This window comes from Carcharodon carcharias, chromosome 11, assembly GCF_017639515.1.
Source record: "Carcharodon carcharias isolate sCarCar2 chromosome 11, sCarCar2.pri, whole genome shotgun sequence".
NCBI lineage: Eukaryota > Metazoa > Chordata > Chondrichthyes > Lamniformes > Lamnidae > Carcharodon > Carcharodon carcharias.
In genome coordinates this window covers 64,456,012-64,480,792 of record NC_054477.1, presented here as the reverse complement: position 1 = coordinate 64,480,792, position 24,781 = coordinate 64,456,012, and positions in this window count along the sequence as shown.

The following is a 24,781-nucleotide window of genomic DNA, read 5'->3' as shown; positions in this document are numbered from 1 at the left end:
TGTGAAGATGCCTGGGAGTTTAGAGATGCCCACACAGACCAGATCCCATTTGGTAAATGCAAAAATTGTGACCACCCACATCCATGCCAACAGTTGACTTTTTTATACTTGGCATAAAAGTCAATCCCCATTTTTGAAAGGAATTTTTGTGGCTTCAAAGGTCGACTTATGCGCTGACAGCTGCGGTATCTAGTCATTATCACGTTGCTATTTGTGAGAGCTGTCTTTGAAACTCCCTTCCTTAAAGGACGGTGAAGTGGATAGATTCTTGGTAAGCAAGGGGCTAATAGGTTATCAGGGGTAGGCAGCATGCAGATTTGAGATTACTATCAGATCAGCTGTGATCTTTTTAAATGGTGCAGCAGTCTCAAGGGGCCGAATGGCCTACTCTTGCTCCTTGTTCATATGCTTGTACATGCACATTCCCCACATTGCAACTGTGACCACACTTTAAAAGAATACCTGTTTAGCTGTAAAGTATTTTGAGACATTTTGAGGGGCATGAAAGGTGACATATAAATAAAATTCTTTCTTTTCCTTCTGTTATTAAGTGCTAAGCATAATGTTATTTATATGATGTTCCAGAAGTTTAACTGGGGCAGTGTCGTCTTTAAATTCATTACAGTGGAGTTGTGTACATACATCTGAAATTGGGATGACCACATGGTGAATGCAGCTCTCTGATCCTGGTGGTTTAGCATTCGTTTAGCATCTGAACTCAAGGCTAGGCAATAAGGCGAGATCAGTTCCACTTGGCCTTTGGGTGGACATGTGTCTGAATTCTCAGTGGTTTTTTGATTGATATGCACTCTGAGTTGGTTATGATTTAGTGAAGATCACTCACACCAACTGACATGTGAAATTCAGTATTCAAATCTGGATCAAGGGAATATGATGAAGCACAAATTCACCCATATATTCATCCCTCTGATTTATTTCTCTTAATAGTTTCAAATGCAGTTACAGTTTCAAGGATGCTGACAACCTTTCATTACATGAAGATTTCAGCCTGCAGACTATGTGAAGACAGTTTATTTAATGTAGGGAACATTGCCACTAAGGCTGATAATGTCCATATAACATTCTCGGCAGAAATCGATAGATAGAGATCACCAGAAAGGAGCAAATTTAGCACCCCTATTGTCACACCAGGTGAGATCAGCTAGCTCCACAGATATGAAACCTTTCTGTTTTATTCCCACACAGGTAGCCAATTTATTATCTGAGTCTTCAGAGGAGCTGCCATGTTCATTGTAAGGAAATACTTTAAAATAAAAGGAAAATTAATTAACAGGCATGTATTGTACCAGATGTAGGCAACCATCATATATATTGACTCCAACTCATTAATATCAAGTTCCGTAATAATTGATCAGAGGATGAACAATTTTGTCGAACAGGAGCAGGTGGCTGTACTCTGAGAAGCCTGGTACAAAAGATGGTCAACACAAAACAAATTGGCAGCTATTTGGCAACTCAAATTCTACTGGGAATCATTTTCAGATGAGGCGCATGGTTCTCATTAAGAACTGGTGATAAAATACTGCTGGGACAAGGCACATGGTAATATAACTAGGCTGGATGCATTGGAGTATGTTGAGCTAAAACCCTTGGAAGGTAGGAAAGCTGAAAGAAACTGAAAATCAGCCAAGAGAAGAAAAACAAAAGATTAATTAAAAATAAAACTAATTTGGAAATGAAAAGGATTGAAACCAAAGCATTGCATTAAAGTGCTGACCATGCTTTTATTTGCAAGTTGAAAGAATGAGGTATTTGTAAAGTTAGTTTTTGAACAAAACAATTGTGAATAATTGAAAATGTTCATAGGATTTGGGTAAAATTTTATTTTCGCCGCTTGGGCAGTGATCTGGTAGAGTGGATCACTCACCCATTATGGAGCCAGCCTGGTTTTTATTCCATTAAAGTCTGAAGAATTATTGGAGTCTATTTAGAAACACGAATAGCCATACTGAAGATTGTCTTTAAAAATCTTTGTTGGTTTCTCAAACCTCACACAGCATTTAGGCTCTTGGTAACAATTCTTGCAAGGCCACTCTGAAACTCACAGACAAACTTGTTTTCCAATTTGTCCTCAGGATGTGGGAGACATTGCTACATTTATTGCCTAAGCTGTTCTAAGAGGATAATATGGCATTCTTCTCAAATGAAGATTGTTGACATATGGCGATTGTTTTGACAGTGGAGTGGTTTGCTAGAACAGTTCAGAAGTACCACGAGTCATCAATATAGAGGGGGACTGGAGTCACACTTCGGTTGGACCAGGAACAGGTAGCAGGTTCACCTCTCTGAGGAGCATAAGTTAACCGGCAGGTTTTATAACAATCCAGCAGCCCTTGTGATCATGTTTTTTCTGCTGCATGTCTGTAAATAGCTATGTTTATTAAATTCAATCTTTGAATTCAAAACCGCTGAGTTATTTTCCCAGTACCATCGCTATTGTACTACCATGGTGAGATTAGCTTCTACAGCCTTGCTCAACATACAGACAACACCATTCGGTAACTAGGCAGTTATGAACCACTAGAGCTGAAGATTGCCTCAGTGACAATATTCCCTATGTTAAATAATCTGTCAACACATATTCTGCAGGCTGAAACTCTTTGTATGGTCTGGAATTTGATTTTGGTTGAGACTGTTGTTTCTGAAGGAAACAAGAGCGCTGGTAGATATTACATGGGGATAGATTTTCCCGTGGACTTGGGGACCACGCAGTTGGGACAAAATGGATGTTCCAAGCTTGCACTTGTAAGACTTGCAGCACAATCTTCCCGGAGGCAGCCTTCTAGTTAGTTATCTTCGCATTCTCCACCCTAATGAGTACAGCAGGAAGGGCATCTCTCAGAACTGCCAATACAATCGAAGTGCCAGAAACTCCGGAACCTCAGCAGCCCCACCAGGACAGATGGACGCTGCTGAGACAGGCTGGGAATCAGGAGTTTGCCTCAACATGGAGGTGCTCTCGCAGGCCTGCGCACAAGTGGGTAAATAAACTCCCCTTTAAGTCCTCACTTCTGCTGATTAAGTTCCCCTGATTCTAACAATGGGTGTATTTTAAGTTAAACTTGAACTTAATAGTTAACTGTTGGTTTAAACTACCTCTGTCTGACGGTTCAAAGCCCATCTTCTATTCTTACCTTCTGAGCTCTGGCAAACATCTTGAAAAAACCTGACTGGATTTTTGCTCACTTCTGGCTTCAAATTCCTAGACTTCACTGGACATTTAGGTCATATTTCTTCATTGTACTACATTGGGAAAAGTGTAAGACTCTGCTTTTTCCAGAACCTGTTGAGTTTTTTTTTGATCTGCGATTGGTGAGAGCTGGAAAAATCTTGTATCTTCTTTCAAGTGTGGTTTCAAATTTCTGGATTCCTCTCAACATCACAAAGACACTCTGGATTACACTGGTTACACCATAAGGCCCAACTTCTGTCACTGTTTTGCTGCCCTTTTGCGATATTTAAAGTATCTTTGATAAGTCCACTGCCCTTCCCCCACCAGTGCTATGACTGAGAGACTTTAGTGTCCTTCTGAGCCTGTGTCTGGCTAGTGGTTTGACTGGTTTTACAGCTTCAGATGGTGTGATGTGTGGTGCATGCATGGGGAATTGGGCCAGATTGCATGTTTCATAGCAGCCTGGCTACCAAATATCTTGGAACCCTGACCATTGAGGACAGCATTGCCTTATCAAACTCTCCTTTGTCTTTCTAGTAGAAACGAGCACACAATGACTGAGAGACAGCCCAGGGGAGTGGAAGTGTCTCCTAACTTCACATCTTCTCACCCACGGAGGAGGGAGTAATAAAAAATAACTAGGATCGCAGACTAAGAGGAAGATGAGCATGCAAGTAGGAGATGGTGATTATAGATAAAAGCAAAATACTGTGGATGCTGGAAATCTGAAATAAAAACAGAAAATGCTGGAAAAACTCAGCAGGCCTGACAGCATCTGTGGAGAGAGAAACAGAGGTAACGTTTTGAGTCCGTATGACTCTTCTTCAGAGGCCAATGTGTTTGTTAAGGGAGAGCCTTGCACTCCACCACATAGACAGTGAGCCAAGACTGTATTCATCACCATCATTCAGCCAAAGCAGTAGCTGCAAAGCTGCTCACAAGACCACTGTCCATGAGCTTCCATTGAGAATGCAGACTGGAACATGTATCAGAAACGAAGGAAATAAAATGGCTTCCTCACTTCACCATGGCTAGGTGAGCTTGATGCAAACCCATCTGCCCCCATTCCAAACTTGTATCCCAGGTTATAAAATATCTAAGCTAATCTGCTGACTGACCATAGGACTTGACTCAATAAATTTATGTTTTGAGGAAATCAGAGAATACTGATAGATAACATGAATTAGGAATGAGTTTTCAGATAAGTGCCAAATAATAAGAAACTTGTTGTAAAAATTCAGATAAATTATATTAAAGGAAAGAAAGGGCTGAATATTATGCAAAGGGGGAGGTGGGTGGGCTGGCCCTCCAGCATACAAGTCGCTTGGCCTGCTCACATTGCAGACTTATAACAACCGTCAGGCCTTTAATTGGCTTGAAGCAGGACTTCCACACCCACCTGAGAGGAAGTCTTGTCTCCAGAAGCAGCTGGCCAATCAAATGGACACAGCTGCCTTGTCCCAGCAGCGCCACCCAAACAGTGGCCACTGTTGGGATTACAGCCAGTCACCTGAAGAAAAGGAGCCAGGAGCCTGGAACAAAGTTGAGTTTGAGGCCAGCCTGGCAAGCCTGAGTAAGGGAAGTGGGTGTGCCGGGGTTGACAGGACAGGGTAGGAGAGGAAAAGCAGGGGGAATCCATGGTGCAGGGGGAGGGCACACAGAGTGGCTTTTGCTGTGCACCCTGGGCCTTAGGTGTGGGTTGGCGGAAGGACGGTGCCTTCAACTGGCCATTAATTGGCCATTTAAGGGCCTCAATTGACCCACAGACTGCCACTCCACTCCTGGGGGCCTGTAAAAGCCTGTAGTTTCGTTGATAGAATGATAGTTAAGGGACAGAGAGCAGAGAATAGGAACAAATAGATAGATATTTTTGTTTTGAATTTTTGGGCTATGGATAGCAGTGCATCTCTTGGATCTGTCTTAATATTTCTGCTTTCTATTTAAATAAATGATTTTGACAAAGACACAAGAATGATATGACATTTTGTAGATATAAAATGAAGGGGGATTGCAAACTGGAAAGAAGAATGTCAGAGATTGCCAGAGGACATAGAAAGATTAGAAAAGTGGACAAATATGTGCAGATATAGTTAAAAGCTTCTGTAGCTTTTGGCAATAGAACGTATTGGGAAATGAACAATGAAAGGAATTATACCCTAAATGGTAACATTAACAGATTGGAGGAACAGAAATATACATTTGCAACACATATCTCTTTAAAATATGAGGCTTAGAGAAAAAAATAAATGGGCTTTGTGCATAAGATGCATTGATGTTTGTAAAAGAAGTTGGCTAAACTATTGTTAGCATTGAAAGGACATGCAACTATAATGATACAAAGTATATGAGATTACAGTTATGAAGAAAGTCTGACTAACTTGATGCAATATATTATTACACTTCACAGTATTTCATTGTCTGTAAAATGCTTTGAGGCAGCCTGAGGTCAGGAAAGGTGTTTTATAAATGCAAGTCTTTCTTTCTTTCTTTAAGAGGGAAAGCGAGTAGTGATTTTTCAAATTTCTGAAAGTTTGTGAAAGGTAAAGAAAGGAGTTACATTTACATAATGGACCATAACTCTGGGGCTTCCTCCACACCCCCAGACCCCCCTCAGGACCCCTCGACTGCCCACCAATTACCCTCCCCGCCCCCTCCACTAACCAACCCCAAGAACACCTGACCCACTCCACTGACCACACTTTCACTGACCACCTGACCCCCACCACTGGCCACTTCCCTCATTGATCACTACTGACCACCCAACCCTTATCCCCACACTGACCACCCGATTCCACCTACTGACCACCCGACCCCCAACCCACGCTGACCATCCCCACACTGACCACACAACCCCTAACCAGACACTGACCACCGCCCACTGACCATCCACCCCACAGACCACCCAACCCCCTCCTACAGACCACCCCCCACTACTGACCACCTGACTAGCACCTCCAACTGATCATCTGGCCCCACCCTACAACCCAACCCCACACTGACCATCCCTCCACTGACCACCCGATCCCCCACTGACCACACCGCCCCACTGACCACCCAACCAGCACTCTCTCCACTGACCACCTGACCCCATCCAACCCCCAACCACACAATGGCCACCCCCCACTGGCCACCTGAACCTCCACCACCAGCCGACAACCCCCACCACCCAGCCACCCGCCCGACCAACTGACCCAGTCAACCCGACCCCCCCAATCCTACCCACTTACTTTACATACTTGCCTTCTCCAAGCAACTGGACCTTTAAACTTACCTACTTTACAGCAGCTAGTGCCATAACAAAGAGGGTGTGGCTTCCTTACCTCCAACTTAGCTACCCTTAACATAAGGCCTCAGGCACCCACTGCACTACACTGTTCTCACCAGCCTAAGTCGGAAGGTTGGATGAGAAAGGAGTGGCTTCATTTTAAGGTAAGAATCTAGGAGCCGAGTGGCAATCCGACTCTGATTGCCACCCCACGGCCAATATCTTCCATGGCCTTAGTACATCCCAAAGTTCTCTACAGTCAATTAAGTATTTTTTGAAATGTTACATTGTCCAATTTGCACAATGTCCAACAATCAGCAGTGATATGATAATCAGATATCCTGTTATAATGGTGATAGCCAGGGATAAATATTAGCCATGGCTCTTGCCGATTGCTTCTTCTTTTGTGTGTCCACGTCAGTGGGCAGATGGGCCTTTAGTTTAACACTGCATCTGAAGGAAAGCTCTTCCGAAAGTGCAACCATCTCTCAGTTTTTGCACTGAAAAGTGTCAATTTAGATTATGTGCTCAAGACTCTGGAATAGGAAATGAGTCAGAGGTGAGAGTACTGCCCATTAAGCCACAGCTATAAATAGTAAACAATTCTCTTGTCTCATTGCTGAATTGGTCATAATGGGATATAGCCTCAGGGTTAGGCAGTGCACATAGTTGAGATGTTTTTACATAGAATTATCAGAAACATGGGCCAGAATTTTACATTGCCTGACCCGAACGCATGTGAAATTGCGCGAAATGATGTCAGGCGTGCATCTCGACATCATTGCACATGCGAACAATATTCAGGTCAGGGAACGCATGCAGGAGTTGGAGCCACACCTGCCAACAATTAAAGGGCCAAATTAGGCCATTAAAAAGCCTATTATCCATGATTTTACTTAGCCTGTGCGATTTCGCGCTGGTCACATGGCGTGCAGCCCATTTTTAATGAAAGCTCATCCAAGGGCAGGATAAATAGGGTCTGGAGCATTGACATTGTGAGTAGTGAGGAGTTTAGGAGCTAGTTTGCTGCTGGTTGCTTAGTGAAACTTGACAGCTTTATCTCTGTTTTGATCTTCAGTCTTTGCATTGCTGGCTTTCATTTCAGGATCTGCTTTCACCTCAAGCCACCTCCTTACCGAATGTTTGAAATGACCCATTCCAAAGGCCACTCAGTGCCTGTGCAATAAAGTTTAGAGCCACTCACATCCAGCATGAGATACTGGCATGCCCTATACCTACACAATAAATGAAACATACTCAGACCATTGGCACAGAAGCAAAATTTATATCATGTTGTCACTAACAGAAAATGAACATAATGACATAAGGTGTTAACGGTCACACCAGTAAATCAATTAACAAAACATGGCAGAACAGAAGATCACCCGTGAACTGTCCCCCTTCTGCTCACCGTGCCTTAAACTTAAGTTTGCGAGTGCTGCTTCTTTGTGATCCCCCCAGCCCTCGCTGGCAGCGAAACTGGAAGCAGTCTGCTGTGCACCAACTTTGTAGCCGATGATCTAATGCCCACCAAGGTGCTGGTATCTGTGCTGGTGCCTGGTGCAGAGACGGGGTGTGACACAGGTGCATCTGATGGGCACTGGTCCTCTGGCGTCAAGAGTGGTTCCTCGGGGTCCTGCAATCGTTTGCTGGATGCAAATTCTAGGGGTGAAAAACAACATGTCATTAGCATTAGTCATCAGACTGTCACTGTGTATGCCAGGCGGGCTGGTGAGACAATGGAGATCTACATCATAGTGCCATCGTCTTTCAATGATCAATGGGGACTCCAGGTTTGAGGTTTCCATTACAGATAAGACATCACAACAACATTGACACACTCCTACACTCTCACATCTGTGCACTGCACTCTTACCTTAGTCAGAGACCCCTGTCTCTCCACAACCGTTGAGACTGCTGACTGCAGGCACCCCATCTCTAAGACAGTCATCTTGTACATCGTCAATATGGGTAGGTCTGGGGGCCTCCGCCTGTCCTTGACCTCTTGATGTTGTTATGGCTTCTCTTCTCCTGAAAGGACAGAGGAGCAATGATTAGTCCACTCTCTACCTGCAGCGCCATTGCAGCCTGGCCAACCCTACCTGAGGAACACCTCATAGGGCTCATCCGAGTCGTGGCCTTCAATCCACAAATCAATCAGGTGCCAATGTCATTGACAGTTGGCATTCAGACTCTTACACTCCTGAGCACCACAGGGGGATGGCCAGCCATTAACACTGCTACATACAGATCCAAGCCAACTCAGTGCTCACTCTTGCTGAGAGCAGCAGATTATTGAACCTTCGCACCCATGCACGCCACACAACATCATGGCCGCTGACCTGGGCTGCCACCTCTGCCCATGCTTTCTTGGTCAGGTGCGGTGTCCTCCTCTTGCCATCCCTGTGGATGAAGGTGTCCCACCTGATACTGACGTCCTCCATGAGGATTCCCAGGCATTCAACCGAGAACCGGGGATTGAGTGCCCATAGGACTTGCCCTCCTGCCTGATATGCCCAGCAGATGCAAATGCCATTGCAGTTGAAAGAAAATGTTTCATCAAAGAACTCCAAAGTTCCCTCTGTATCCCCTAGCAGCTTTCAAGGAGCTGCCTCTGCTGCTTTTAAATCCCCCTCCATTGGACCCAGTGCCTGACAAGCTCCCACCTGTGCCAGGCCCTTCCGCCCATTGAGCAGACACGTTTCACATTGGGTGGCCCTTAATTGGCCACCCAACATGAAATCACATTGGGAATGGGATCGCACCCAGGAGCGGATTATATGTCCGCTTCCAGGCCCACTGACTTGGCATGCATGCCAAGTGTGAAATTCAGGCCACAGAATACTATAGCACAAAATGGAGTATCAGAACATGGAATACTATAGCACAAACAGCTATTGAGGTAGTGATTATAATATCACAACTGGAATAAATATTTAAAAATGAAGTTTGATAGAGCATATAGTGAAAGGGCAGGGAAGAAGAGAAGAAAGGGAGGCAGTTCAGTTGATGAGTTTGCATGAGCACAGGCATGATGGGCTGAATGCCTTCTATAACGTTGACATTTCTATAAACTTTCATTCTGTGCATGTGCAACCAAGAATATCATGTATGATGAAACCAAACACTGCTATTTCACTTTAACCCATATGAAATAGAAAACAGCTGATATAAAACTGTGTAATTTTCTCTGCGCTATTTGAGATGCCCTGGTTGATGCATTACTGTTAGATTCCTGTCTAAATTATTTTAATGCAGTTATTGATTCATTCATTTTATATCAGTTAATACATGTGTAAAATAAAATAAACAATTTAACCATTTCTCGTTAGTGCTTAGAGATAATTTGTCCCCATGAAGTCTACAGGTATCAATGAAGTTCCTGCTGGCTAGAAGTTCCTACAGACAGTGAACATTTTTCAGCTTCACACAGAGGAAGTACTATCTCCCTTTCAGATCCTTGCCATCAGCATTGGTTTACTTCTTTATATCTGCCTCTTTATTTTGCAGTTTTTTTTTGTCAAACCCGAAAATCATCAGATTATGGTTTGCTTTTCCTCCTTTGACTCCAAGCAGCCATTTTACAGGTATCCCAGAAATAATGGGAAATCAGTGAGAATGAGGAACTCAAATAAATCTGTATAGTAAAGAAATGGTGATGGAGAAATCAATGGGACATTGTGGTGACAAATATCTTGGATCTGGCAACCTGCATCCTAGGCTTTGAAAAGAATTAGCTGCATAGATGTTGGAAACATTGGCTTTGATATTCCAGAATTTACTAGATTCTGGAATAGTTCCCAAGGGTTGGAAGGTAATTAACATAACCCCGTTATTTAAGAAAAGAGGAAGAAAGAAAAATGGGAACTCTGGGCAGAATCATCCCAGGTTTGCACTAAGTGCGGTAGCGGGTGTGAGAAAAGCTCTTTTACCCAACAGCTGCAATGGTGGATTTTTGTGCTTTATCGTCCCTTTCCCGACGCGTTCCGCCTCATTAATAATGCATTCACGGGAAACAAGTGGATAGCTGCCAGGGCAGCGTCTGATTCACCCGCCCTGCCATCACCTCAGGCCTTCGGTAATCCAGGCACCATATTTAAAGAAGCACGTCTACACAAAGCTAGCACTATCTCAGGGATTAAAAGCTGCTAGTAAGGTCATGGCTGCCAAAGAGACCCATGCTGCCCCTGAGCTTAGCGACCCTCCTCCGAGCACCTGCTGGGCACAGTGGAGGCGCACTGTGAAACCCTCTAACCCTGCTCTGGGCGAAGACCAGCAAGCAAAGTGACAAATCCAACATGGTGGTAGTGGTGCTGAGCACCAATGCCCTGCAAAGGATGACAGCCAGCCATTGCCACAAGAGGATGAATCATCTCCTCTGTTCCGCCAGGGTAAGTTACTCTTCTCATCACTCTCAACTCACACACTCACAAACCCAGCACACATTCACAAGGATCTCACTCACTGCCAGTTCACGGGTCATCACCATTCACTCTCTCACACACGCCTTCATCTACCCTGCGGATCATGTCCTCATCCCATCCATGACACCACTCACCACCCACATATGCCAGGCATCCTTATTATCTGGCCTGGCAGGCATCCTGTTTACATCCTCTCCATCTCTATTCATACAGGACAAACTAGCACAAAACAAAAGGGAGAGGTCGCAGACTGGTAGGGGAATTCCTGACATCAAGGTCCTCACACACTATGAAGATAGAGTCATCCAGCTGGCCGGTGATGATCTGGACAATTCCTGTGCTGACGGTGAGGTCTGTGGTACTCAACTAAGTGAGGATCCAACAGCGCAACATCCATCAGACAAACATGCTATGAGTGAGTTCCACTGTTCTCCAGTCCCCTGCCACGCACTAATTATTTCTCCGTGCTTACGCAGGCACATCTGGGAAGCAGCCAAGCGGGTCCAAGAGCCAGGTCCTCATCTCAAGCCTCGAAGATACCTTGGAAGAAAAATCTGATGACACCCTAATTGAAGACCCGTCACAGCACTGACCCACCCCCTCCATCAGTGCAGAGACACAAACCTTGTAGGACCTAGTTCTAGAGTAGTCTCAGGGTCACAATCTGTTGAGCACAGCGCACTATCTGATTCACAGCAAGCGGAGGCAGGGACTTCCCAGGTTTCCAGCACTTGGAGGGCTGCTGGAGGCCAGAAAGCTGCAAGTCTGTGTCAGATAAGGAGCCTCTGCTCTCAGTCATACCTCATTTGCTGGAGCTGCAAAGGTAAGCTTTGGAATATCAGGAAGGAACGTCCGCTGCACTCCTCAGATTACAAGGCACAATGGAGGAGTCCATCCATATTCAGCCTTCGGGCACCCATAGGGAGGAGGACCAGCACTTGGCACCCCGGACCCATCCACTCAGGTGTCTCCAGGAATGCCTGGCCAATCCGAATCCCCTGTTCCTGTGACCTCAGCAGCCCTAGCTCTGCCGGCCGAGGAGGGTACAGCTGGCCCACAGCAGGACATCCAAAGCTGGCTGGGGCCCTCCAGGTTTTAGCACACCAGAGGATGTCCGCCAAGGTCATCGCAGACAGAGCATAGCAGTCAACAGGCTGCCTCCACCTCTGCTTTGGATGCCAGGGGTGCACCAAGATGTAGCAGCAGGGTTAGGAAGGTTAAGGAGATGTGGTTGCACAGCCTGGGCATGGATGTTAATCTCTTGTACATAACGTTCACTGTTGTAAATAAACTCCCAAGAATGTTTCCCTGCCTATGGTTCCCTGTAATGATGAACAGGCAGAGGTAGGTAGATTCTTGATTAGAGAGTCAGAGGTTACTGGAGGCAGGCAGAATGTGGAGTTGAGGCCACAATCAGATTAACCATGATATTATGAATGGTGCATCATACACAAGGGGTCGAATGGGCAACTGTTCCTAATTCGTTTGTTCATATGTTCGTGTGTAATCTATGACAGGGCAATTTGTTATGAAAGGCATAAAGTAGGATTGATGGGATCATTGGCCTTTACTCATTCCAGGCTTGCTCATTTTTTTTACATATAAAGTTTCACACTACATACCAACCATTACCCCGAGTGCTAAGTAAACTGAAACGATTATAAATCTGAGACCTCTCACCATTAATAAAGCATTCATTAACCATGCTTGACAGTCAATGTTTCAATTTCTGTATTCCAGAACGACATTTGAATTAATTATTTAAAATGTAGAAACTTGTGATTTTCTCAATGAATGGACTATCCTAAGATTAAGCACGTTTCTTCAGTGAGTTATGGAACCATAAAGACGAGAAAGTTCCAAGGTTGGTTTCTGAGACAATATTAAATTGGATTATCTCAGACAGGGATGTGGTTGGGATTATTCTTGAGACCTGAAAAAGACAATCAGCAAGGGGTCCCACCAAAGTTCTCATTTAGCTGTTTGGCCAAGGAGGCCGAGCAAAACTCTCCACTGCAGGAAGAGTGTCCTGCAGTCGGCATCGCAGTGAAGCAGTCTGGGAAGAGCATCCTGCAGTCGGCATCACGGTGAAGCAGTCTGGGAAGAGCGTCCTGCAGTCAGCATCGCTGTGAAGCAGTCTGGGAAGAGTGTCCTGCAGTCAGTTCTTGTTGAAAATAACAAGACTGACATCACAAGACAGCGCGAGAGAGGGGCGGGGAGATCAGAACCAGTGCGAGTGCGAGAAAGCTTCAAAAAGTGATGTCAGCACAAAGGGGAGAGCTGATTGGTGAGTAGCGGGTAAGTGTTTTTCTCCAATTTTTTCTCTAGTTTAAAATAGATTAAGCTAAGGAAAGGTAAGAGTTCTAGTTTTTATTTAAAGTACATAAATAACTTAATTTTTTTTCACTATATTTAACTTAAAGTCAGGGGTTCGTTTTTATCTAGAGGCATGGCAAGGCAGCTTAGGTCCATGTTATGTACCGCCTGCAACATGTGGGGAGCCCAAGACATTCCTTGTGTTCTGACCGACCACGTGTGCAGGAAGTGCCAACAGCTGCAGCCACTTGAGCTCCGAGTTTCGGAGCTTGAGCGGCAGCTGGAGGCACTGAGGTGCTTCCTCAAGGCTGAGAGTTTTGTGGATAGCACGTGTTAGACATGGTTACCCCGCAGCTTATGGATGTGCAGACAGAGAAGGAATAGGTGACTATCAGTCAGAAGAAAGGTGTCAGGCAGGTAGTCAGGAAACCCACAGGGTGCATCTCGCTCGAGAACCATTTTTCTGTGTTGGAAAATGGTAGTAGTGATGGTTCATCTGGGAGTGCAACCATGCTCATGGCACTGTGAGTGTCTCAGCTGCACAGGGGGGGGGAGGAAAAAGAGGGGAAGAGCAATAGTGGTAGGTGACTCAATAGTAAGGGGAACAAACAGGCATTTCTGCGGCTGTAGACGTGACTCCAGGATGGTATGTTGCCTCCCTGGTGCCAGGGTCAAGTATGTTACTGAATGGCTGCAGGGCATTCCATAGGGGGAGGGCAAGCAGACAGAGATCATGGTATATATTGGTACCAATGACATAGGTAGAGAGAGGGATGGGGTCCTGCAAGCAGAATTTAGGGAGCTAGGAAACAGATTAAAGAACAGGACCTCAAAGGTAGTAATCTCTGGATTACTGAGTATAGAGAGAGGGGGTTAATCCAGATGAATGTGTGGCTGGAGAGAAGGTGCAGGAGGGAGGGCTTTAGATTTCTGGGACATTGGGACCATTCCTGGGGGCAGCGGGACCTGTAAAAGGTAGATGGGTTGTACCTGAATTGGAATGGGACCAACATCCTTGCGGGAAGGTTTGCTAGTGCTGTTGAGGATGGTTTAAACTAACTTGGTAGGGGGGTGGGATCCTAAGAGGAGGTTCAGCAGGGGGAGATGCACAGCTAAAATTAGAAGAGAGAGCAAGTGAGTCTGGAAGTATAGGCCAGTTAAGGCACAAGGAGTTTGGCAAGGTTGGATGGTATTTATTTTAATGCAAGGATTCTGACACTTAAGGCAGATGAGTTGAGGGCACAAATTAACATCTGGAAGTTTGATGTCATTGCTGTCACAGAAACATGGTTGAGAGAGGGGCAGGATTGGCAGCTCAATGTTCCAGGATATAGGGTCTTCAGGCGAGACAGGAAAGGAGGTAAAGGATGAGGGTATATTGCAATATTGATCAAGGAATCAATTACAGCAATAAGGAGGGATGGCATCTTAGAAGGCTCCTCAAATGAAGACATATGGGTAGAATTGAAAAACAAAAAAGGAGCAACCACATTACTGGGAGTGTACTATGGACCCCCAAACAGTCAGGGAGAAATAGAAGAGCAGATATGTAGGCAAATTTCAGAGAAATGTAAAAATAATAGGGTAGTAATAGTGGGGGATTTCAACTTCCCCAATATTAACTGAGCTAGTCATAGTGTGATAGGTTTAAAGATAGCGGAATTCTTAAAATGCATCCAGGAGAGCTTTTTAAGCCAATACGTAGAAGGTTCTACAAGAGAGGGGGCGGTCCTGGACTTAATTTAGGGAATGAAGCTGGGCAAGTGGTAGAGGTATCAGTGCAGGAGTATTTTACAGATACTGATCATAACTCTGTTAGATTCAAAGTTGCTATGGAAAAGGACAAGAATGGGTCAGAAATCTGAGTTCTAAATTGGGGGAAGGCTGATTTTAATACAATCAGATATGATTTGGCCAGAGTGGACTGGGAGCAGCTACGTTTAGGTAAATCTGCAATGGAGCAGTGGGACTCATTCATGAAGGAAATAGGGAGAGTAAGGGCCAACATATTCCCGTAAAGACAAAGGGTGGGACCAACAAGTCCAGGGAACCCTGGATGTCGAGGGATATACAGGATTGGATAAAGAGAAAAAGGGAGGCTTATGGCAGATACCAAGGGTTCAAAACAGTGGAAGCCCTAGAGGAGTATAGAATGTGTAGGGAGGAATTTAAAAAGGAAATTAGGAGAGCAAAAAGGGGACATGAAAAAACATTGGCAGGTAAAATAAAGGAAAATCCAAAGTTATTTTACAAGTACATTAAGAGTAAGAGGATAACTGAGGAAAGAGTAGGGCTCATTAAGAATCATAGTGGTAATTTGTGTGTGGAGCCAGAAGGCGTAGGTAGGGTTCTAAATGAATACTTTATGTCAGTGTTCACAAGTGAGAGGGACGACATGGGTATGGTAATCAGGTAGAAGGACTGTGATATAATTAAAGAAATTAGCATAGAAAGGGAGGAGGTTCTAAGTGGTCTGGAGGGCTTAAAAATATGTAAATCTCCAGGCTCGGATAAAATGTATCCCAGGCTGTTGAGTGAGGCAAGGGGGGAGATAGTAGGGGTGCTGGAAATAATTTTCAATAGCTCCCTGGCCACAGGAGAGGTACCAGATGACTGGAGGACAACCAATGTGGTACCGTTATTCAAGAAGGAAGGAATGGATAAACCAGGAACTACAGACCAGTCAGACTAATCTCAGTGGTGGGGAAACTATTGGAAGCAAATCTGAGGGATAGAATTAATCTACACTTGGAGAGGCAGGGCTTAATCAAGGACAGTCAGCATGATTTTGTTAAGGGGAGGTCATGTCTGACCAATTTGATTGAATTTTTTGAAGAGATGACCAGGTGTGTGGATATTGGCAATGCATTTGACCTAGTCTACCTGGACCTCAGCAAGGCTTTTGATAAGGTCCTGCATCGGAGACTGATAATGAAGGTAAGAGCCCATGGGATCCAAGGCAATTTGACAAATTGAATCCAGAATTGGCTGAGTGGCAGGAAGCAGAGGGTGATGGTCAAAGGTTGTTTTTGTGACTGAATGCCTGTTTCCAGTGGGGTTCCACAGGGATCGGTGTTGGGTCCCTTGCTGTTTGTGTTTGTGTATATAAATGATTTAGACTTTGCGTGTAGAATGGTTGATCAGTAAGTTCGGGATGACACAAAAATTGGTGGGGTGTAAATAGTGAGGACGATAGCCTTAGATTACAAGAGGATATAGAAGGGCTGGTCAGATGGACTGATCAGTGGTAAATGGAATCTGGATAATTGTGAGGTAATTCACCTGGGCAGGACAAACAAGGCATGGGAATACACAATGAATGAAAGGACCCTGGGAAACATTGAGGGTTAGAGGGACCTTGGTGTGCATCTCCATAGGTCCCTTAGGGTAGAGGGACAGGTAGATAAGGTGGTTATGAAGGCATATGGGATATTTGCTTTTATCAGCCGAGGCATAGAATATAAGGCCAGGGAGGTTATATTGGAACTGTATAAAATGCTGGTTAGGCCACAGCTAGAGTATTGCATGCAGTTCTGGTATCCACATTAAAGGAAGGATGTGATTGCACTAGAGACAGTGCAGAGGAGATTTACCAGGATGTTGCCTGGGCTGGAGAGTTTTAGTTATGAGGGGAGATTGGATATACTGGGGTTATTTTCCCTGGAACAGAGAAGATTGAGGGTGGGGGGGGGGCATGATTGAGGTGTATACAATTATAAGAGGCATAGATAGGGTAGACAGGAAGGAACCTCTCCTCCTTAGTGGAAGGATCAATAACCAGCGGGTATAGAATTAAGGTAAGGGGCAGGAAGTTTAGAGGGGATGTGAGCAAGAATTTTTTCACCCAGAGGGTGGTGGGAATCTGGAACTCACTGCCTGAAAGGGTGGTAGAGGCAGAAACCCTCATAATATTTAATAAATATTTGTATGTGCACTTGCGATGCTTTGGCATACAAGGCTATGGGCCTAGTGCTGGAAAATGGGATTAGAATAGTTAGGTACTTGTTTGACCAGCACAGAATCGATGAGCTGAAGAGCCTTTTTCTGTGATTCTATGACTCTATGGCACTAGATGGAGTTATACCTGGCATAATCGGAGATGGTTGTTGGAGATCAATTATCTCAGTTCCAGGTCTTCACTGCTGGCAGTCCTCAGGATAGTGTCCTAGACTCAACCATCTTCAGTTGCTTCATCAATGACCTCCCTCATTATAAGGTCAGAAGTGGGAATGTTTGCTGACAATTCCACAGTGTTCAGTACCATTCACAAGTCCTCAGATACCAAAGCAGTCCATGTCCATGTGCAACAAACCTGGACAATATTCAAGCTGATAAGTGGCAAGTAACATTTGTGTCTCACAAGTGCAGGCAATGGTGATCACCAACAAGAGTGAATCTAACCATCTCCCCATGACATTCAGTCCCTGAATCTCCCACCATCAACCTCCTGCGGTTACCATTGACTAGGAATTGAATTGGACCAGCCATATGATTACTGTGATGACAAAAGTAGGTCAGAGGCTGGAAATTCAGCAGTGATTAACTTACCTCCTGACTCCCCAAAGCCTGCCCAACACCTACAAGGCATAGGTCAGAAACATGATGGAATATTCTCCACTTGCCCAGATGAGTGGAGCTCCAACAACACTCAGGAAATTCAACACTATCCAGGACAAAAGCAGGAAATGCTGGAAAAAACTCAGCAGGTCGAACAGCATCTGTGGAGAGGAAAAATGAGCTCTGAAGAAGAGTCATAAGGGCTCAAAATGTTTTCTCTCCACAGATGCTGTTAGATCTGCTGAGCTTTTCCAGCACTTTCTGCTTTTGTTTCAGATTTCCAGCATCTGTAGTATTTTGCTTTTATCTATCCAGGACAAAGCAGCCTGTTTGATCGGCACGCCACCCACCACCTTCAACATTCACTTCCTCCACCACGGCACATGTTACAGCAGTCAGCCATCTGTAAGGTGCGCTGAAACAACTTGCCAAGGCTCTTTCAACAGTAGCATCCAAGCCTGCAACTTCCACCACCTAGAAGAAGGGCAGCAGTTGCATGGGAACATCACCACCTGTAAGCTCCCCTCCAAGCCACATATCATCCTGATTTGGAACTATATCGCCATTCCTTCATTGTTGTTGGATCAGTCACTTGGAACTTGCCCACTCCAATCCCCTGACAGCTCTGTGGGTGTACCTTCACCACATGGACTGCAACAGTTCAAGAACACGGTTCACCAGCACATTCTCGTGGGCAATTCAGGATTGGTTATCAACAATGGCCTTGCCAGTTCCACCTACATCCCAAAAATGACTAGTAAAAAATTATAAGGAATCAATTTTAAGAGACAAGGAAACAGGAGAAAAGTGGAAGTGCGAATTGACAAGAAATTTTTCAAAACAGCTTTATGACAAATGTAAGGTGAATAGTATTTTTTTTGAGAATTGCAAGGCATTCAGGTATAAGTGAATGTAAACAGATGACAGTGTGACAAAACTGTGAACAACATTTAGACCCACTTGCAGCAAAAGTGCCAGCAATGGATCAGGAACCTGTTTGTCATTGGAGTGGGCTTAGTTGTAGCACTTTAACCTAGCTGTAGCATTAGGATCCCACTACTGGGTTTCCTGATGGATGACAGGGGGCTGGTTGAATGATGCGCTGAATCTCAAATGAAGAATAGCTAGTTAAAAGACCCTGGTAGAGGTCAGAGTTGCTGAATTCTAAAATGCTTCCTGAGGTTTAAAGAATCACAGGATTGGAGAGAAGACCTTGGAAGGCTGCTCTTCTATCTCTAACCCTATCCACACAATCCAGAGGGGCTGAGCTAAAAACTGGCGAGAGAGAGTGAGAATCCAGAGGAGCTGAGGGAGGGTGCTGGACACTAGATTGTTTAGATTTATGAATCCAGGTTGCATGCTTATTTTGGGTTGGTCGAGCTGGTACCATTGACAGAGTAGATCAGCAACGCAGTTCTTAGGTAGAACACATTCCACTTATTTACAAAGGAACTCAGCAGCTACACGTCTGTGCTTTCAACTCAAGCCCAGTCTCAACATTACGGGTGCCTAACTATAGACTACTGACTATAGAGGTAGCCCACACTACTCTGCTATTGGATACTAAGATCATGTGATCTTCTATTATAACGTTCTTCTTAAATGTATATTACACATCAGATTACCATATCCCTCCCCCTTTCTGGGGAGTTTCCTTATCCATGTAGAGCATTTCAGCTCTACAGCTTCAGATGCTTTGTTAGGAATCTTCTTTTCTGGAGTTGTCTAAACATCAGATTCTTCAGCGGATACCTGTAAATTTGTTTCCTCAACTCTTGCAGGTACAGCCGATCCTTCAGACGCATCTGTACCCGGTTGAGTTCTTTCAACAGAAGATGTTGACACAGTCGTGAACACTGGTGGAATCATTTCCTGATACTTTGTTTCTCTATTCCTTATGTGATCCACATATCTCTGTATGACTCGGTCTTCCACTTTCACGTGGTAGAAAATAGATCCGGTCACTGCACTTATTTCATCAATAACCACTTTGGACCTTCTCCCAAATTTGTCACATGTACATTCTCTCCTACAATAAACTTCCTGTCACGACTATGCCAGTCATGTCCAGTTTTCTGACTTCCCTGACTCCTTTCCATCTTCCCCCCTAAATTTGGTATTATTAAGCTCAATCTCATCCTGAGGCAGCATTTCATCAACAATTCCGTAGGTGTGAGGGGTGGTCCTATCTAACTGTGGGTATCCCTTTTCTAAAACAAAACAGAATTACCTGGAAAAACTCAGCAGGTCTGGCAGCATCGGCGGAGAAGGAAAGAGTTGACGTTTCGAGTCCTCATGACCCTTCAACAGAACTAGGTGAATCCAAGGAGAGGGGTGAAATATAAGCTGGTTTAAGGTGGGGGGTGGGGTTTGGATGGGGGGAGAGAAGTGGAGGGGTGGTGTGGTTGCAGGGACAAGCAAGCAGTGATAGGAGCAGATAATAAAAAGACGTCACAGACAAAAGAACAAAAGAACTCAGAGGTGTTGAAGTTGGTGATATTATCTAAACGAATGTGCTAATTAAGAATGGATGGTAGGGCACTCAAGGTATAGATCTAGTGGGGGTGGGGGGGGGGGCATAAAAGATTTAAAAATAATGGAAATAGGTGGGAAAAGAAAAATCTATATAAATTATTGGAAAAAACAAAAGGAAGGGGGAAGAAACAGAAAGGGGGTGGGGATGGAGGAGGGAGTTCAAGATCTAAAGTTGTTGAATTCAATATTCAGTCCAGAAGGCTATAAAGTGCCTAGTCGGAAGATGAGGTGCTGTTCCTCCAGTTTGCGTTGGGCTTCACTGGAACAATGCAGCAAGCCAAGGACAGACATGTGGGCAAGGGAGCAGGGTGGAGTGTTAAAATGGCAAGCGACAGGGAGGTTTGGGTCATTCTTGCGGACAGACCGCAGGTGTTCTGCACAGCGGTCGCCCAGTTTACGTTTGGTCTCTCCAATGTAGAGGAGACCGCATTGGGAGCAACGAATGCAGTAGACGAAGTTGGGGGAAATGCAAGTGAAATGCTGCTTCAATTGAAAGGAGTGTTGGGCCCTTGGACGGTGAGGAGAGAGGAAGTGAAGGGGCAGGTGTTACATCTTTTGCGTGGGCATAGGGAGGTGCCATAGGTGGGTGTTGAGGAGTAGGGGGTGATGGAGGAGTGGACCAGGGTGTCCTGGAGGGAACGATCCCTATGGAATGCCGCCGGGGGGGTAAAGGGAAGATGTGTTTGGTGGTGGCATCATGCTGGAGTTGGCGGAAATGGCGGAGGATGATCCTTTGAATGCGGAGTCTGGTGGGGTGATAAGTGAGGACAAGGGGGACCCTATCATGTTTCTGGGTTATCCCTTTTCTGCTGTGTTGAGCGTTCTTGATACATATCCAATATGTCATTCTGAGCCAGTGTCCATTCGATGGGAGAGCACTGCTCCCACTCCTTAGGGAGATTCGTCACGTGTTGACACCAACTCTTTTCTCTGGTCAAAATGTCCTAATAGGGTGGATGAGTGTAACAATTGTTTCATCTTTGTGAAAGCTCCTTCCTGTGGTGTTTGCCAAGACCAACGTTGGTTTATCTTGAGTAGGTAATACGGAGTTGCCAGTTCTGTTGACAAATTAAGTAAGAAGCGTCCATAGTAATTGATCACCCCCAAGAATAATTTGAGCTTGGAAGTGTTTTTTGGCGCTGGTGCCTCTCTAATGTCTATCACGTTTTCCTCAACTGGGTGGAGGCATTGGGAATCTACCCTGTGACCTAAATAGATTACCTCCCTCGCTTGGAACTTGCACTTTTCTTTTTTTAAATGCACTCCAATCTGCGAGAAACATTTTAAAAATTCTTCTAAATTTGTCAATTGCTCTTTTTGAGTGAGTCCTGTCATCAGAACGTCATTTAAACTACACCGTGGGGCAGTCCCTGCAGTAAACTTTCCATTGCTCTCTGGAATATGGTGCAAGCTGAGGAGACACCAAAAGGCAAACGGTTATATTGGCACAACCCTTTGTGCGTATCAATTGTGTCAAATTCCCAGGGGGCCTTTTCTAAGTCTAATTGTTGATAAGCGTCACTCATATCAAGCTTTGTGTAGATGGGTCCATCTGCCAGCATGGCATGCAGGTCTTCAATTTTTGGTACAGGGTGTCTGCCCAACTTAGCCACTTTATAAACTGTCAATGTGTAGTGTCCACAAATTTGAATGCTTTGGTCAGGTTTAAGGGTGGGGACTATTGGTGCTGCCCATTCTGAGAACTGCGTAGGTTATCTCACTCCCAGTTTCTCTAATCTGTCCAATTCAGCGTTCACCTTTTCCCACATTGCGCAAGGTACTGGTCTTGCCATCATGAATTGGGGGGGTTGCCTCTGGATCCACATGAATTTTTGATTGCAGCCCCTGGATCTTCCCAAGTTCGTCCTTGAAGACTGAGGCATATGTTTGTGATAGCTCAGGTAGGCCACTGGCGGCCAGCTGGAAGATTTAAGCCCATTCTAATTAATTTCCTTCAGCCAGTTTCATCCAAGGATGCTTGGCCCCTCACTGGCTACCACCATCAAGGGTAGTTTTAAAGATTGCCTTCCATAATGTACAATAACTCTGCTTATGCCCTTGACTTGGATGTCTTCTCCTGTGTAAGTTTTCAATTTGGCATCTGTTTCTTCCAAATTTAATTTATGTTCAGCATAATTCATATACTTGAAGGTAGGTTCACCAATTTCTGTGGTGGAAGCTCCTGTGTCTACTTCCATTTTTACTAGTTTACCAGTCACTTGTACTGTAACAAATATTGGCTCTGTCTTCCCAACGCTCATGTTAAACAATGAATAAATGTCATAATTTGTTGTTCAGGCCCTTCTACACTTCAGATTTCATTGAGCTTCTTCTGTTGTTTGTAAGCCTGTTTAAATCTCTCTTTACAGTGTCTCATTAAATGTCCACTTCTCTGACAAAAGTAACATTCCACTTTTTTAAATGGCCAATCACTAAAAGACTGATTGTTTCCACATTGATTAAAGTTATTCTTCAATTTAGCTGCTAAATTATTTCTTCTTATTTTTCAGTTTCTCGTTTCGCGGCGTAGTCTCACTTTCTCTTGCTACTTTCGGCTGACTCCAATTTGTAGTACAGCGCCATTTTGTTCCCCTGGTATTGCTTGTGAATCTCTTACAGCACTTTTCATGGCCAGCACAATTTCTAACTCCTTCTTAAAAACCAAATTCACTTCAGCCAGCAATCTTCTCTGAATAGTGTCTTCTTTCACACCACACGCTAAATGATCTCTGAGCATGTCGTTTAAAGTCTCGCTGAACTTGCAATGCTCCGTTAGTTGCTTCAAATTTGCCACATAGCATGCAATTGTCTCAACCGGGGCTCTATTTTGTGAATTGAACCAGAACCTCTGCTTGGGTTGAGAATGACTCTTCACGAGGTCTACCAATTCTCCAAAACTCTTCGAATCTGGGGAACTGGGTAGGTTTTGCTCCCACAAGTACTCAAAAGGATTGCCCACTTCATCTCTTGCCCTGTGATTTTGTTTGTTTGAAAGAAGAATGCGAGGCATTCTATATACTGAGACCAATCATCTGTGGCTGGCTCAAAGGAGTCGATTCTACCAATGTGTGGCATTTTGGGTGAGTATATCTTCTGTTATTTTAAATCGATGCTGATGCTCACAATCGCTGGGTGAGGTACAGTGCAAATTCTGATTTATCTTGCTTTAACCTGCTATATCCTCATTGCCAGTTTGTTGTAGTGCGGCCTTGTCGCCTATTTCTAATAGAGTTGATCTGCAGACAATTTTCTAAGTGGAAACATTAGGTTTATTTACAATACAGCCATCAGCAACTACAAGTGTATTTTCAACTCCATCTCTATCTCTACACCAACTGTGGAGGTAGCCCATGCTGCTAACACATTGGTTTACACAGATGCTGTGTTCTAACATCACAGGACTATTCTTCAAGGTACAGTCCAACATTTAACTAAACCATAATTACTACAAGCTGAGGGGGGGCTAAAAACCAGCCAGAGAGAGAATTGAGAAGCTAAGTGAGGCTTGGTACACAAAGGAGGTGAGTGAGGTTGGGAATTACACCGGGGAGCTGAGTGGGACTGGGTATTACACAGAGGAGCTGGGTGAGACTGGGTATTACATAGAGGAGCGGAGCAAGTCTGGGTATTACACAGAGGAGCTGAGAGAGGCTGGGTATTACACAGAGGAGCTGAGTGAGACTGGGTATTAAGCTGCAGGGTTATGGGCTGGGTGCAGGAAGGTGGGATTAGAAAGGGCACCTGAGTGTCCTAGGGCTGGCATGGGCAGGATGGGCTGAATGGCCTCCTTCTGTGCTGTAACTTTTCTATGGTTCTATGGGTGTTGCACAGAGGAGCTGAGCGAGTTCTGGTAAACAGAGGAGCTGAGTGAGGCTGGGTATTACACACAGGAGCTGAGTGAGACTGGGTATTACACAAAGGAGCTGCGTGAGGCTGGGTATTACACAAAGGAGCTGAGTGAGACTGGGTATTACACACAGGAGCTGAGTGACACTGGGTATTACACGGAGGAGCTGAGTGAGACTGGGTATTACACAAAGGAGCTGCGTGAGGCTGGGTATTACACAGGGGAGCTGAACGAGACTGATATGGCATAGTCTGTGGGTTCACAGCCATGTTTGGATACAAAAATCGAGTTTGAATATCACATGAAAATCATAAATTGATAGAACAATAGAGATATTGGGCAGGAATTTCAGGTCAATAGGCTGGCATGACAGGCAGACCTGGGAGCGACCAGGAAATGGCCTGCCACCCACAATTGGCACATTTGTGTAATACACAGTCCCACTCAGCTCCTCTGTGTAATACCCAGCCTCACTCAGCCCCTCTGTGTAATATCCAGTCTCACTCAGCTTCTCTGTGTAACACCCAGTCCCGCTCAGCCCCTCTGTGTAATACCCAGTCTCACTCAGCCCCTCTGTGTAATATCCAGTCTCACTCAGCTTCTCTGTGTAATATCCAGTCTCACTCAGCTTCTCTGTGTAATAC